Below are 14695 nucleotides of genomic sequence, written 5' to 3' on the forward strand. Positions count from 1 at the left end.
GCACAGATGAAAATTAACAGCGGCGCATACTTTTTATGGAACTTTTTTCATCTCACATAAGAAGTCTGGAGGGATCCAGGCTCTTTCTTCTTTAACATTCTTCTCAAGTCAATTTTTGTTCCCAAGATTTCAAGAAGGCTGCTGTGCCTCTGTCCATCACATCTGTGTTCCAGGCAGAACATGAAGGTAAATGCAAAAGGCTGAAGAATATCAGCTGAGTCTATCTCTTTAAAAAAAAAAGAAGAAGAAGAATTTTTCTGGTAAGTAACATCAAGAGACTCCCTCTTGCATATTATTAGACAGAACTCTATCACCTGCCAAAGACTGGCAGGCTCTGGTAAGGAAGGCATTGGGAGGGAAGATGTGCAATGATTTACTCCCTACTTAAAGGCCATATTTTAAAGAGGCCAGCCTGTCTACTGTTTTATTTAAAAAAAAACAAAACACTTATTTGGGGATTTCCCTGGTGGTCCAGTGACTAAGACTAAGGGCCCACATGCCACAACTAAGTCTCAGCACAGCCAAATAAACATTTTTAAAAACCTAATTTGGAGACCAAGTAGTAAGGTAGAGAGGAGAGACAAGGCTCTGAGGGCTGAGCCAGTGAGAAAGGACACACACACAACCTTGCAGTGACCTTCGAGAGCTTCCTCCATAACCTAGAGCTGTCAGGAGCAGGTGTTCCAAACCTGCCGTCTACTGTCGTGGGAGTCTCCTCATTCTGTCACATGCACTTCCTTCCCTCCCAGCTAGCGTGTCTCAAAGCTGGTGGTCTCACACCAGTGTGTGTGACCTGAGTTCAGCAGGGCAGTGGGCTGGAGCAGTCTGGAGTAGGGGAAACAGAGCAAGGTTCAGGGAGAGGCAGAGACAGTCATAGCCTGCCAACTCTTCTTCTTTCTCTTCCTAACAAAGGGATTTCCTTTGTTCCCTTCCAAAGGGAATTTGCTTGGGATAGAGAAGATACGGAATCATGTCTTCCAAGAGACCAACCTCAGGGATGATTCTCTTCCCTTTGAGAAGAAGGGCTCTTGTTTTTCATTTTCTTTGTCATCAATAACAATCATTAGAAGACATTACCATTCCTTGAGGAACTTCCATGTGTTGGGGACAATATATACATTATTTCTAGTCTTCCTAGCAAGTGTCAAGGTAAATATAACTTATGCCCATTTTATAGAGGTGCAATTTGGGATTTAGCTTCAGGAGCTTGTTCAGTAAGAGACAGGTTTGGGGTTGGAACTGCGTCCTGATTATTAGATTTCTGGTTCTGATGTCAGCACTGACTGAATACTTGGGAGGTCCAGCCTCCTAAGATTTGCCAACAAGTGCATCCAAAATGAGAAATGTCTTCTCTTCAGGTCTCAGACGCCCAAATGGGCAAGGATTAAACTTACACAGTTTTAACCTGTACTAGAGTAGAAATCAAGGTAAGAGGGCTCCAGCCCTAGTTCGGCAACTTTCCTCCTTTCAGTGTACATGATGTGTGCGGTCCCCTCTCTAGGCCTATTGTCCTATCTGTAAAATGGACAAGTGGGACTAAATGTCTCCAAGTCAGTTCAGTCCATCCTAACCTGACAGCTCACTAGGGGTTCTTGTTTGTGCTGGAAGGATGCAAAAGTGGACAAGACAGGCCTCCATCCCCTAGCCAAGCAGAATGCATGCTTTAATAGTTATAAAGAAAGGGCAACAAATGTTGGAGAGTGAATCATTTCGTTTACGCTTAGCAAACGGCAAGTGTGTCTGGCAAAGGAGATAAGATAGGCTTCTTGGAGGAGGGAAATTCTTCTTCCCTTCTCTGACCATATGGTTCCAACGGGTGTTGCTATCTCCTTATTCACGCCACCTCCCTATTCATGATAATTGGTTAAAGAGTAGGCACCTGGCTCAAGGTGGGCCAGTCACAGTACCTGGCCCTGCACCCATGCTGCTGCTACTGCTAAGTCACTTCAGTCATCTCCAACTCTTAGTGACCCCATGGACTGCAGCTCACCAGGCTCCTCCGTCCATGGGATTCTCCAGGCAAGAGTACTGGAGTGGGGTGCCATTGCCCTTCTCTGCCTGCACCCATAGATAACTGGTAAAGGGATGAGCACCCATTCATGTTGGACCAATCCAAGTCCTTCCCTTAAGGAAGGCTTTAAATCCTGTCAAGAGCAGAAGCAGAAAGCTTTGGTCTCACTAGTGGAGCAGCTGAGAGTTCTGAGGGCTGAGAGCTGCTTCAGCCAACTGTCCAGCTTTGAGGAGGAAAGCTTACACGCAGACAAGGGCTGAGGAAAGAGTCCTAGTAATATCCAAGTCCCTGATCCCATCGTTTCAATTCTCTGAGCTTGGTTGTCCAGCCTTCCCATCAGTTCTGGGAGCTCCTTGATACGCTCTTGATAAATTCCTTTTCTCTTTCTGTTAGCCTGAGAACTGAGAACCCTGGCTATATCCTGGGGCTCTGGGGCAATGTGAGTGGGGCTACTCCTCACCTGAGAGGGTTCATTCTCAAGCAGGTGGACCAGAAGGAGAGTGTCATTCCAGTTGAGAAGTGCATTAGCCTGGGAAGCAGGAATCCCTCCCTGTTACTGAATCTTGGGCAAATCATTGCACCTTTCTGAACTTCGGTTTTCTTCTTTGTGAAATGGACCTGGCATAGAATAGGCACGTGTGTGCTAAGCCATTTGTTGTGTCTGACTCTGTGCAATGCTATGGACTGCATCCTGCCAGGCTCCTCTATCCATGGGATTCTCCAGGCAAGAATACTGGAATAGGTTGCCATGCCCTCCTCCAGGGGATCTTTCTGACCCAGGGCTCAAACCCATGCCTCTTATGTCTCCTGCATTGGCAAGTTCTTCACCACTAGCACCACCTGGCATAGAATGATGATTCTCAAAGTTGGTTCTGCAACACCCCATGGAGCGACCACTGTTTAAGAAGGACGGTTGGTGGTTGGGGTGGGGAAGCCTAGAAGGCAGCACTCTGGGTTCCCTGCCCAAACTTCAAACAAAGCCAACTCCTCTCTCTCATCCATTTATGCGTTGCGTTTCTGTGAAAGGTCTGGCTTAACAGAGGGCTCTGTAGCTTAACAGGTTTAAAGACCCTTGGATAAGATGTCTTTGGAGATCTTTCCTGTTCTACTAGTTTGTGAGTTTATAAGTTATAGGAGAAAGAATAACTTTCACACTGATGATGAACATTCTGGGTGTTTTGCTCTATGTCAGGCACTGAATGCTAAGTGCTCTACATACATTTATCTTGTTAAAAAAAAATCAGTATAGCAACCCTATAGTGTGGGGAATTTTTAAAAATTATTTACTTGGCTGCACGGGGTCTTAATTGCAGCATGTTGGATCTTTGATCTTTGTTGCAGCATGCAGGATTTTGTTCCTTGATCAGGCATTGAATCCATCCCCCCTGCATTGGGAGCTCAGAGCCTTAGCCACTGGACCACCAGGTAAGTCCAGGATGTAGGGAATTTATTATCTCCATTTTGCAGATAAGAACCTGGGACTTATTGGTGCAGCCATTATGAAAAACAGTATGGAGTTTCCTCAAAAAACTAAAAACAGGGTTGCCACATGATCCAGCAATCTTACTCCTGGGCATATATCCAGAGAAAACTACAAGTTGAAAAGATATATGCACCCCTATGTTCATAGTAGCACTATTCTCAATAGCCAAGACCTGGAAAGAAACTAAATGTCCATTAACAGATAAATGGATAAAGAAGATGTGAGATTTTATATATATTAAAAAGTAAAGGCATCACTTTGCTGACAAAGGTCTGTCTAGTCAAAGTAATGGTTTTCCAGTAGTCATGTATGGATGTGAGTTTGGGACGTAAAGAAGGCTGAGTGCCGAAGAACTGATACCTTTGAATTGTGATGCTGGAGAAGGTTCTTGAGAGTTCCTTGGACAGCAAAGAGATCAAACCAGTCAATCTTAAAGGAAATCAATCCTGAATATTCATTGGAAGAACTGATGCTGAAGCTGAAGCTCCAATACTTTGGCCACCTGATGTGAAGACCCACTGGAGAAGACCCTGATTCTGGGCAAGACTGAAGGCAAAAGGAGAAGAGGGCAGAAGAGGATGAGATGGTTAGATAGCATCACTGACTCAATGGACATGAATCTGAGCTAACTCTGGTACATAGTGAAGGACAGGGAAGCCTGGTGTGCTGCAGTCCATGTGGTCACAAAGAGTCAGACATGCTTTAGTGACTGAACAACAACAACAACATATATATATATGTGAAGGAATATTACTCAGCCATAAAAAGGAATGAAATAATGCTATTTGCAGCAATATAGATGGACCTAGAGATTATCATACTAAGTAAGTCATAAAGAGAAAGACAAGTACCATGTGATATCGTTTATATGTAGAATTTAAAATATGAAACAGATGAACATACTTACAAAAGAGAAACAGATTCACAAATGTAAAGAACAGACTTGTGGTTGCCAATGGGGGTCGGGTGGGGGAGAGAAAGATTGGGAACTTGGGAATAGCAGATGCAAACTATTACATATAGGATGGATAAACAAGGTCCTACAGTATAGAACAGGGACCTCTTTTTAATACTCTGTGATAAACCACAATGAAAAATAGTATGAAAAAGAATCAGTCAGTTCAGTCACTCAGTCATGTCCAACTCTTTGCGACCCCATGAATCGCAGCACGCCAGGCCTCCCTGTCCATCACCAACTCCCACAGTTCACTCAAACTCACGCCCATCAAGTCAGTGATGCCATCCAGCCATCTCATCCTCTGTCGTCCCCTTCTCCTCCTGCCCCCAATCCCTCCCAGATCAGTCTTTTCCAGTGAGTCAACTCTTCGCATGAGGTGGCCAAAGTACTGGAGTTTCAGCTTTAGCATCATTCCTTCCAAAGAACACCTTATATATGTATAATTGAATCTCTTTGCTGTACAGCAGAAATTAACACAACATTGTAAATCAACTATACTTAAACTTAAAAACAATTAAATTAGAGGGGAAAAAAGAACCTGGGACTTGAAAGATGAAGTAATTTCCTCGAGAGCACACAATATTGTTAAGTAGTGAACAGGGGTTTGGATCCAAACTGATTAGAAGGCATGAACTGGCAGCCCACAGGCCAAATTCAGCCTTAAGATATGTGTCTTTCAGCCAGCACCATGCTTTTTTTCTCTTTAAAATTTGAATTAGTTTCAGCATTTAAAAACCAAAAGATTTTGTCTAAGAATTTGAATTTAAAACTTATTTTTCTCCTCACACCTGGCAACTGCCCACACTGGGAGCTTATACTCCTACATGAGTTGTAGTACCTCCTTTAGAAGGGGCATGAACTCCAGGTTTGCTACAGACCCCATGACTCCCTGTTATCTTAAACCTGACCACTTTGCTTATTTATGGTACTTGCCTGGCCCTGTAGGTATCTGATCTGGCAACCCCAGTTCTAAACACAAGCCTGTTTCTGCCTTAATTTCTTCCTTCTTACATCGCTCCATCGCCATCTGTTCCTTCTCCAGGTCCTGCTGACTCTCCTCATCACTTCTCTGTCATCTGCTCCCTCCTCTTCATTCGCCTGCTTTTCTCATCTGCCTTTTTCTTTGCCTCCCACAAAGGCAGAGTCTCTCTACTCTTCCATCCCCTTGAATCCATCTTCTTAATTCAGATCTGGGTAGCTCTACCAATGTCATTGTCAAATCTCTGAAAAAGGATTCGCCCATGCTGGGTGAGCTCAGAGGGCAGAAATTAATTCCAGTGGTGGAGACAGGAGGTCATTGAAAGCATGAGTTGGGGCTCAGATGGCCCTGGGTTCAAATCTTTGTTCCTTCATCTACCATCTGTGAGACATCGGCCTGCCACATTTCCTCGTCTGTAATATGGGGACAAAAACAGAACCTAGAGTCAAATCAGATTGCTTTCAAAAGTTCTTGCAACCTTGACACTTCACCATTTTAAAGCAACTTCTGCTCAGAACCTTTCAATTATTCCCACCTCCTACTAAGTTGAGTGGGGAAATCAGTTCCTCCAAATACTAGTTCTACCTTACTTCTTTTTAAAATTTATTTATTTGGCTGCACCAGGTCTTAGTTGCGGCCTATGGAATCTTTAGCATCTTGTGGCATGTGGGATCTAGTTCCCCGACCAGGCAGTGAACCCAGGCTGCCTGCATTGGGAGCTCATAGTCTCAGCCACTGGACCACCAGGGAAATCTAACTCAGTTTATACCTTGTGCGGCAGAAACCTCAAGCTCTTACATTCCTGCCTTCATACTTGCTATTCCCTCTGTCTGGAATACCTTCCAGCATTCTGTAAACAAATATCTCATAAATATGTGAGACATTAATACCTCCACCTGTTGAACCCTACTCATTTGCTTCTGTTAGGAAATCTTGTAAGTTAAAAAAAAAATTCCTACTCAAATGATTCAAACTCTAATGATACACTGGTGCACAGAAAAGTCCAGAGGTAGGTCAAGCTTCAGGTACGTCTTTATCAGGTCTCTGGCTCATTTTTTCCAGCAATATTTTCTCCATCCTGTCCTCTTCTATGTGATGGGTTTTGTTCTCTATTTGGCTTCTCTCATGGTGGCTGTGATGGTTAATTTTTTTAAAAACTTAAAAAAAGTCTTTACTGAATTTGTTACAATATTGCTTCTGTTTTTTGGATGCAAGACAGGTGGGGTCTTATTGGTTCCCTGGCCAGGGATCAAACCCACACCTCCTGTATTGGAAGGTGATGTCTTAACCACTGGACCACCAGGGAAGTCCCTGTGATGGTTAATTTTATGTGTTAACTTGATGGGCTAAATTATGCCCAGATAGCTGGTAAAACATTTCTGGGAGTGACTGTGAGGGTGTTTCTGGAAGAGATTAGCATTTGAATTGGTAGGCTAAGTAAAGAAGGGCAATGTGGGTGGGCATCTTACAATCTGTTGAAGCCTGAATAGAACAGAAAGACGGAAGGATGAATTTGCTCCTCTGCTTGAGCTGAGACATCCATTTTTTCTTGCCCAGGACACTGGACATTGGTGCTCTTGGCTCCTGGGCTTCTGGACTTGGACTGAATCATACCATTGACCTTCCTGGTTCTCTAGCTTGCAGATGGCAGATCATGGGACTTCTCAAGCCCACATAACTGCGAACCAATTCCTGTAATAAATCTCTTCTTCTATATATCTCAACATATCCTATCGGTTCTGTTTCTTTGGAGAACCCTAATATAGTGGCTAAGAAAAAATTCTGCCACAACTCTAGGCACCACACTGTTCAGAAGGCAAAAGGATATCTCATCTTCATGCTTCACCTTTATTAGACCAACAGTGGTAGATCTTTAATAATCAGAAGGTAGGCAGTATAGTGACTCAGTGTGAAGGTTCTAAAGTTGGACTCCATCACTTATTAACTGTGTGACCTTGGGAAAGTTAGCCTTTTTGCCAGTTTCTGTACAGTAGAGATTATAATAGTAAATACCTCATAGGAAGGACTGATGCTGAAGCTGAAACTCCAATACTTTGGCCACCTGATGTGAAGAACCAACTCTTTGGAAAAGACCCTGGTGCGGGGAAAGATTAAAGGTGGGAGAAGGGGCCGACAGAGGATGAGATGGTTGGATGGCATCACTCACGCAATGGACATGAGTTTGAGTAGGCTCCGGGAGCAGGTGATGGACAGGGAAGCCTGGCGTGCTGCAGTCCATGGGGTTGCAAAGAGCTGAGTTGAGCGACTGAACTGAACTGAACATAGGGCTGTTGTGGGAACAAGCTTGAAAAGCACTTAGCAGATTGCCTGGCAACTAGTAAATGCTCCGTGTTAGCTAGTGTTGCCAGTATATTTCCTCAGAAACATCTCCCTTTATACGTTAATCTTCAGGGATTCTTCTGGACGACGCAGAGTACTCCTAGCATTTCTTTGTTGAATTCATAACCATGCATTCAACTAATATTAAATGAGGACCTACTGTTTTAGGTTCTGGGGAATGAACAAAACAGACAAAATCCTTGTGGAGATGACACTGCAGTGAAAGGTAAGGGGGCGGGAGAGACAATAAATGTAATATTTCATGTTGTGATAACTGCTACAGAGAAGAATTCACTAAGAAAGGGTGTGAGGAAGTGCAGAGGAGTAGAGTGCTGCTATTTTAAATGTGGGTCATTTCCTCAGGTTTCCCTAAGGAAGTGACATTTCAGCAGCAACCTGAAGGAGAAGCCAGCCATGCCAGTATCTGGGAAGAGAGCATTTGAGGCAGACACAAGAGCCAGTGCAAAGGCCCTAAGATTAGCAGTGTGTTTGGCATGGCCAGAGAACAGGATGGAGGCCAGTGTGGCTGGAGTAGAGTGAGATGAGGTGAGAGGAATACAATAGGGGATAAGGTCTGAAGAGTAGGACGGGGCAGATTACACAGAACTTTATAGGCCATGATCATAATCCTCAGTGCCAGCAGGATGCCAGGAGGGAAGATGATGTCACCAGCACAGAGAAGTTTTATAATTGAGGCCGTGAATAGAAAGGGGTGAGTGCTTCAACCTTCCTGGTGGGGGCTGGTCAGAGAGGACCTCTCAGAGGAGGTCATCCCTGAGTTGAGTGTTGAACAGGAGGCATCTGGGCAGAAAGGAAAGAGCAATTCAAGTAGAGAATGTGCTGTATCAGAGACAGCTAAGAGATTGTGGTCTACTCAAAACAAACATGGTAAGGCTAATACACAGAGAGGGAGGTGAGGCACCAGGGGTCAGCCAGAAACAGAGCAGAGGAGACTGGCAGGGACTAGATTCATTAACTGGTTTTTGATTGACTCATTCATTCCCTCAAGTGTTTTTTTGAACACTGGGTTTATGCACTAGATCTAGTGACACAGTGATATACACAACAGTCTAAGATTCCTGACCTCATGGAACTTACCTTCCAGTGCAGAACATGGGCAAAAACATGTAAACTGATCAATAAATGACAAGACTAAGAAATGCCGTGAAAGACATGAACAAGAGGCCTAGTTTGTCAAAATAGAGAACATCTTTAAGGTGACTGTTCAGGGAAGATCTTTCTGAGGTTTTTTCCCCAAACTTTTTTTTTTGTGGGGGGGGGGTCTGCTGCTGGGTCTTAGTCGCTGCATGGGGGGTCTTTTGGTGGCAGCATGTGGGACTTAGTTCCCTGACTTGGGATCAAACTCAGGTCCCTTGCACTGGGAGCACAGAGTCTTAGTCATTGGACCAACAGGGAACTCCCAGGAGGTGATATTTAAGCAGAGACTTGAGGCATAAGAAGAAATCAGAAGTTAGAAGGGGTGGGGGAAGAACACTCTTGGCCTTGGGCTCAGTCATCACCATCTCTCTAATTTGATTTCTCTTCCTTTTGAAGCAAGATACAGAGATCATTAAATAACACAAGTGTAGCTTTAACTGCTGGTCTGGCAGATTCAGGCAGGGTTCATTTCAAACTCTGCTCTGTGCTCAGGAATCCAGTCTCTTAGGCAGGTTCTGGGAGAAGTGATGTGAAAAATCAGTTCAGTTCCTCAGTTGTGTCCAGCTCTTTGCAACCCCACGGACTGCAGCACGCCAGGCTTCCCTGGCTTCCCAGGCTTCCATCACCAATTCCCAGAGCCTGATAAAACTCATATCCATCCCATCGGTGATGCAATCCAACCATCTCATCCTCTGTTGTCCCCTTCTCCTCCTGCCTTCAGTCTTTTCCAGCATGAGGGTCTTTTCCAATGAGTGGGTTCTTTGCATCAGGTGGCCAAAGTATTGGAACTTCAGCATCAGTCCTTCCAATGAATATTCAGGACTGATTTCCTTTAGGATGGACTGGTTAGATCTCCTTGCAGACCAAGAGACTCTCAAGGGTCTTCTCCAACACCACAGTTCAAAAGCATCAATTCTTCGGTGCTCAGCTTTCTTTATAGTCCAACTCTCAAATCCATACATGATTACTGAAAAAACCATAGCTTTGGCTAGACAGACCTTTGTTGGTAAAGTAATGTCCCTTTTAATATGCTGTCTAGGTTGGTCATAGCTTTTCTTTCAAAGAGCAAGTGTTTTTTAATTTCATGGCTGCAGTCACCATCTGCAGTGATTTTAGAGCCCCCCAAAATAAAGTCTCTCACTGGGATGTGAAAAATACAATCACAGAATCATGAGTCGGACGTTGCATGGAGAATCTTATCTTCCCAGCCTTCAGGGAAATCTACAGCTGAAGGGCTTACGGTCCTCACGTGCTCTCCGGCTCCACGGCTGCTCCTTGGAGGTTGCACCACTGATTTAGGTAAGTTTTTGACAGGAGAAATATTCATGAGGCAGGACAATCATCCAGATCGAGATCCACTTATAACATTTCCTGCACCTTGGAAAGGTTCACTCTAATTTAACATTTTTTTTCAGGTGGAAGTGGCACCTCCTCCCGCCCCTCACGGCGGAGTCTCCGCCCAGTCACAACCAGCAGCGTGGACCCTGGCCCTGTCAGCGCACCAGGCTCCCTTGAAAGTGAAAGGACCTGGGGTTCCTTCCTACTTCGTCTCTTCCGCATCTTCCCGGCACCGCCCACCGGCAACTAGTTTGGGCCCCTTCTCCAGGCTCCGCCCAGCTCCAGCCCTACTTTCCTCCTCTTGCCCCTCCGCCATCGCCCTCCTTCCGGCTCCTCCTCAAGTGGCCACCTTCGGGTTCCCTCCTCCTGGTTCGGCTTCCGGGCCCGCCTCCTTCTGTCCCGCTTCAATCTCTCCTCCCTTTTAGGCTTTTCTTCAGACCCCGCCTCCAACACCATGCCCTAAGGGCCCGTACTTCCCCAAGCTCGCCCGGTCCTCCCTCCACTCTTGACCCCTCCCCTGAGTAGGCCCCGCCCCGCCCACTCCTCCTCTTTTTCATGCTCGCCCTTCCCGGGTCTGCGAGGCCGCCACTGCCTTCCATACTTGTCTCGCGCGCCTCTCTTCTCGCCTTAGCACCCTCTCGGCCCCGCCCCGCCTTACGCTCCGTACTGGTGTAAGAGAGCGTCTTATCCCGCCCTAGGCCCGCCTCCTTAGGCTCCCACCTCAGGCCTTCCTCCCTGTTAGGCCCCGCCCCGACCTCTCCTTTCTCTTCTCCCCGCCGAAGCTCTGGACCTTTCCAAAGCTAGGTTGAGGGGGTGGGAAGAGCAGCTGCGTCTCGGGAGCCAGGCTGTTAGGGCGGGGCTGCGGACGCCGCGCGAGCGTCGCCGGGCTCTTCTCTGGAGACCGAGGCGAGGGCAAGGGGTGGCTGGGCCCAGGCCGGAGCGGCGAGCGGGGCCGAGCTGAGAGAAGCCCCTCCGGGCACCCCCGCCGCCGCGCGCCTCAGTGGTCCGGGCCAAGGGAAGGACTCGCGGCTGCTGGGCTCGCACCGCTGTCAGTGCGGCGGGGTGCGCGAGCAGCGCGGGCGCAGGGCGGGCTGAGCTGAGAGAAGCCGAGGGGGCGACGGGGGCGACTCCCGCGTGTGTACTCAGCTCCTCACGCTGCGGCCGGGGCCGCCTTCTTCCTCCCTCCCTCCCTCGCTCCCTCCCTTCCGCCCCCGAGTGCGGCGGCACCGCCTCCTTCCGCGCGGCGCGGCTTCCTCCAGACCTCTCAGCGCGGGTGAGTGGGGGCCGTGAGCCGGGGCGTCTCCTTCAAGGTGCGGGGAGGGGGTGCTCCGGGTTCCTTTTCGGTCACCCACCTCTTCGCGCGGGCCGCTGCCTATTTTTAGAAACTCTTTTTTCGGCCCTTCTGGGAGTCTCGGGAGCCGGAGTAACTCCCAGCCCCCTTCCCCCGCACCTTCCCCTCTACTCGGCCCCGCCGCCTTGGGTCGCCGGCCGGGCCCGCCCGCGCCCGCTCCAGCTCCCGCTCCCGGCTGCCCTGGCGTTCCCTGCCCGCCTCCTCTCCGCGGGCCGGGCCTGGGCCAGGAGTTGGCGGGGTGGGCCCGCGCCCGCTCGGAAGTTGGAGTCTTTTGTGCTCGCGCCCCGCCCCGCCCGCCGAGGGGAGGAGGGGGGAGTGGAGGCCGCGCCGGGGAGGCCTCGGGCGGGCCCGGCCCCGGCTCCGGCCCAGACCTGGGGCATTTTCCGACTCTCCCTCCCGGGCTGGGTCTGCGGGATCCCCGAGACGCGCAAAACTGGACCCGCTTGGCTCCCTAAGGACCTGAGCGCCTCCTCGGTCCCCGCCTCTCCCGGTCCTGGGCTCGTGGCACACCTTGGGCTTCTTAGAGGAACAACAGCAGGCCCTCGAGCTGGGGCCGCGCGCCGCACTTCACGCAGCCTTTTCCCGGCGGAGCCTCAGTTTGCCTTTCAGTGAACCGGGAGAAAGAAAGTCGCCTTGCAGGGTATTTTGTGGATTCAGGGAGGAAACTGATGTGTGAGAGAAGTGTTTAATACCAACAGGTAACATTTAACGGACTTGACGCAGGAACTTCGGCAGCCTGTTTCATAGCCTGTTTCATAGAATGCTCAAGACTGCCTTCTGACGTTACCCCCATTTACAAAGACAGAAATCAAGGCTCCGAGAGGTTAAAGAATGTGTTCCAAATCACAGTGTGTAGCCACCGAAGTGTAAAGCCGTAGTGCTGGTGTCTGTTATTTATTTCTTAGTGTGAGCTTGTGTAATCTCTTAGTGCAGAACGGATTTTGAGTCCCATCATTAGATGAGAGACCTATCTCCGTCCTCTCTGGTTCACGGGCCAGTGTCCATTATGGATGAAATTCCATCCTGGATCTGTGCGAGGTCGGGGGGAAAGGAAGTAATTACAAATTTCTTGCTAATATTGCCCCTTAGGAGTGGATGGATACAGAGGACTCCAGATTTCCAGCACACTTAAGTTCCCTGGGGTTTTTGGCTCAAGGAAGGCGTAGGTCATTTAAAGCAGTGAGGTCCATCTTTTGTTTGTTTATGGCATGTTCCTTCAAATCTTGTCTATTCTGTAGTGTTTAAAGGGAGGGGGAGCAGAAAGTGGCTTAGACTCTCCTGCTTTCAACTAGAGATTTATTTTCTTATTTTCAGATAAGGCCCAGAGGGGTAAAAGTGGACTAAAATTAACTTTGGCAAGTGTTCTAGTTTTCCAGTGTGTTTGATGCCTGTGTGTAAAGATCAGGCAGGGATGTTCCTAGGCCAGGTCTTGAGTCTACTGATATTTGCTGTAGTTCTCTGGAGTCTGGAGGATCCCTTTTCCAAGATTGTGGATTTAAGAGTAGTGGTACATAGGACTGCCAAGGGGTCCTCTCTAGTCTTAACTTTTTTTTCCTGCCTTTTCCCTCTTTCCCCTTAACTTCGGAAAGGGGAAGTAAGTTGTCTAAATTCACAGACTGCTTTAGTGACAGAATCAGAACTAGGATTTCAGTCTTCTGACTCTGAATATTTTTATTTCTACCATAGTTTGCCACCTTTTGAAAGAACAGTAAACTAGTTATTCAGGCCTTTAAGACCCAGAATCCCGAGTGAAGTCACCAGGAAGTTACTTAGTCCCAGCATTAAAAGGAAGCCAGGTTTTGTGCGCTGCAAAACAAATCATGCAATATTTGTCCTTTTGTGACTGGCAAAGCAGGCACTCTCATAAGTTACCACTATTGTTGCATAGTACTTTGTTTACGTTTTATAGTTCTCTCTTGTAACCATTATCTGATTTCATTTCTCATCTAGTTCCCAGAGGTAGCTTGTAGTGTTTGGTTTATATTTCCTTTTTTACAGCTCTAATTGAGAATTGAAAATAGCAAGGTTTAGGGCACTTGCCTTAGATCACCAAATTAACAAGTGGAGAGGACAGGACGTCTCTCATGGGCATAGCATTTGATTTGCTGTGGCACCATGAACTTGGCTACTCATTGTGATTCTCTGAGCCTCAGTTTCTTTATCTGTAAACTCTCACAGGGTTGTGTGGGGCCTGTGGGAAATGGCTGTGAAAGTGCGTTGTGGCAGTAGGCTAACACATATTAAGTACTTTCCATGTACCAGTCCCTGGATTAAGGACTTGTGTGGAGTATCTCATTTAGTTCTCAAGAGCTACTGTGTGAATTAGGTACTATTATTAAACCCGTTTTGCAGAAGAAACAGTTTATATGACTGCTCAGGGTCATGTAATTGATAACTACAGACAATATAATTTTAAAGCTGGTATGCTTTTTTTTCTGTAAAGGTACACATAAGATAAAATTTTACCATTTTAACCACTTTTACATGTACAGTTCTGTGGCATGACATATATTTACATTGTTGTGCAACTATCACCATCTGTGTCTAGAACTTTTTCATCTTCTTCAACTGAAACTACATATAAACACTTATTTTCCATTCCTTTCTCCCTCCTAGCAACTATTATTCTATTTTCTGTCTCTGTGAATTTGACTACTCTCGGTGCTTCATATAAATGAAATCATGCAATATTTGTCCTTTTGTGACTGGCAAAGCAGGCACTCTTAGTGCCTCCCTTAAGCCCAGAGTGCTCTGTAAATGCAAAATGATGATTAGGCCTCATCTGCAGTAGGGTGTGGCATGCAGTTCCCCAACAAGGACCCAGGGCTGCTTATACCCCTTTGGTTAAGCTTCCCTACCCCTTTCCCCCAACTCTGCAGATTAAAGTTCCTTATCACTGAGGCCTTTTTTGCAGATTTCTGCTTGCCCCTTCTGTGTCTTCTAAAGGGAACTCCTGCTCTTGAGATAGAACCCAGGGGACTTCCCAGCTTCTCCTTGTTTGCATCTTCCTTTCTGGCCATCCTGGGTTTGGGCGTATGGGACTGCAGTGATCGAGAGTAGCAGTGCTATGACAGCAG

At 47.1% G+C, this 14695-nt stretch overlaps 1 protein-coding gene across 4 annotated transcripts in view; it reads left to right on the forward strand.

The window, feature by feature from the left end:
• The first annotated feature begins 11094 nt into the window (after nt 1-11094).
• Nucleotides 11095-14695, forward strand: part of RALY (RALY heterogeneous nuclear ribonucleoprotein) — a 91058-nt gene continuing 87457 nt past the window's right edge. The window contains exon 1 of one of the 4 annotated variants that reach the window (XM_070381605.1): nt 11095-11540. The gene's annotated coding sequence lies outside the window, so the exon portion shown is untranslated. Of the gene's footprint in view, nt 11541-12294; nt 12317-14695 lie in introns of those variants that run through there. The other 3 variants (XM_070381603.1, XM_070381606.1, XM_070381604.1) reach the window with 3 other exon arrangements.

Source organism: Bos mutus, chromosome 13 (assembly GCF_027580195.1).
Source record: "Bos mutus isolate GX-2022 chromosome 13, NWIPB_WYAK_1.1, whole genome shotgun sequence".
Lineage (NCBI taxonomy): Eukaryota > Metazoa > Chordata > Mammalia > Artiodactyla > Bovidae > Bos > Bos mutus.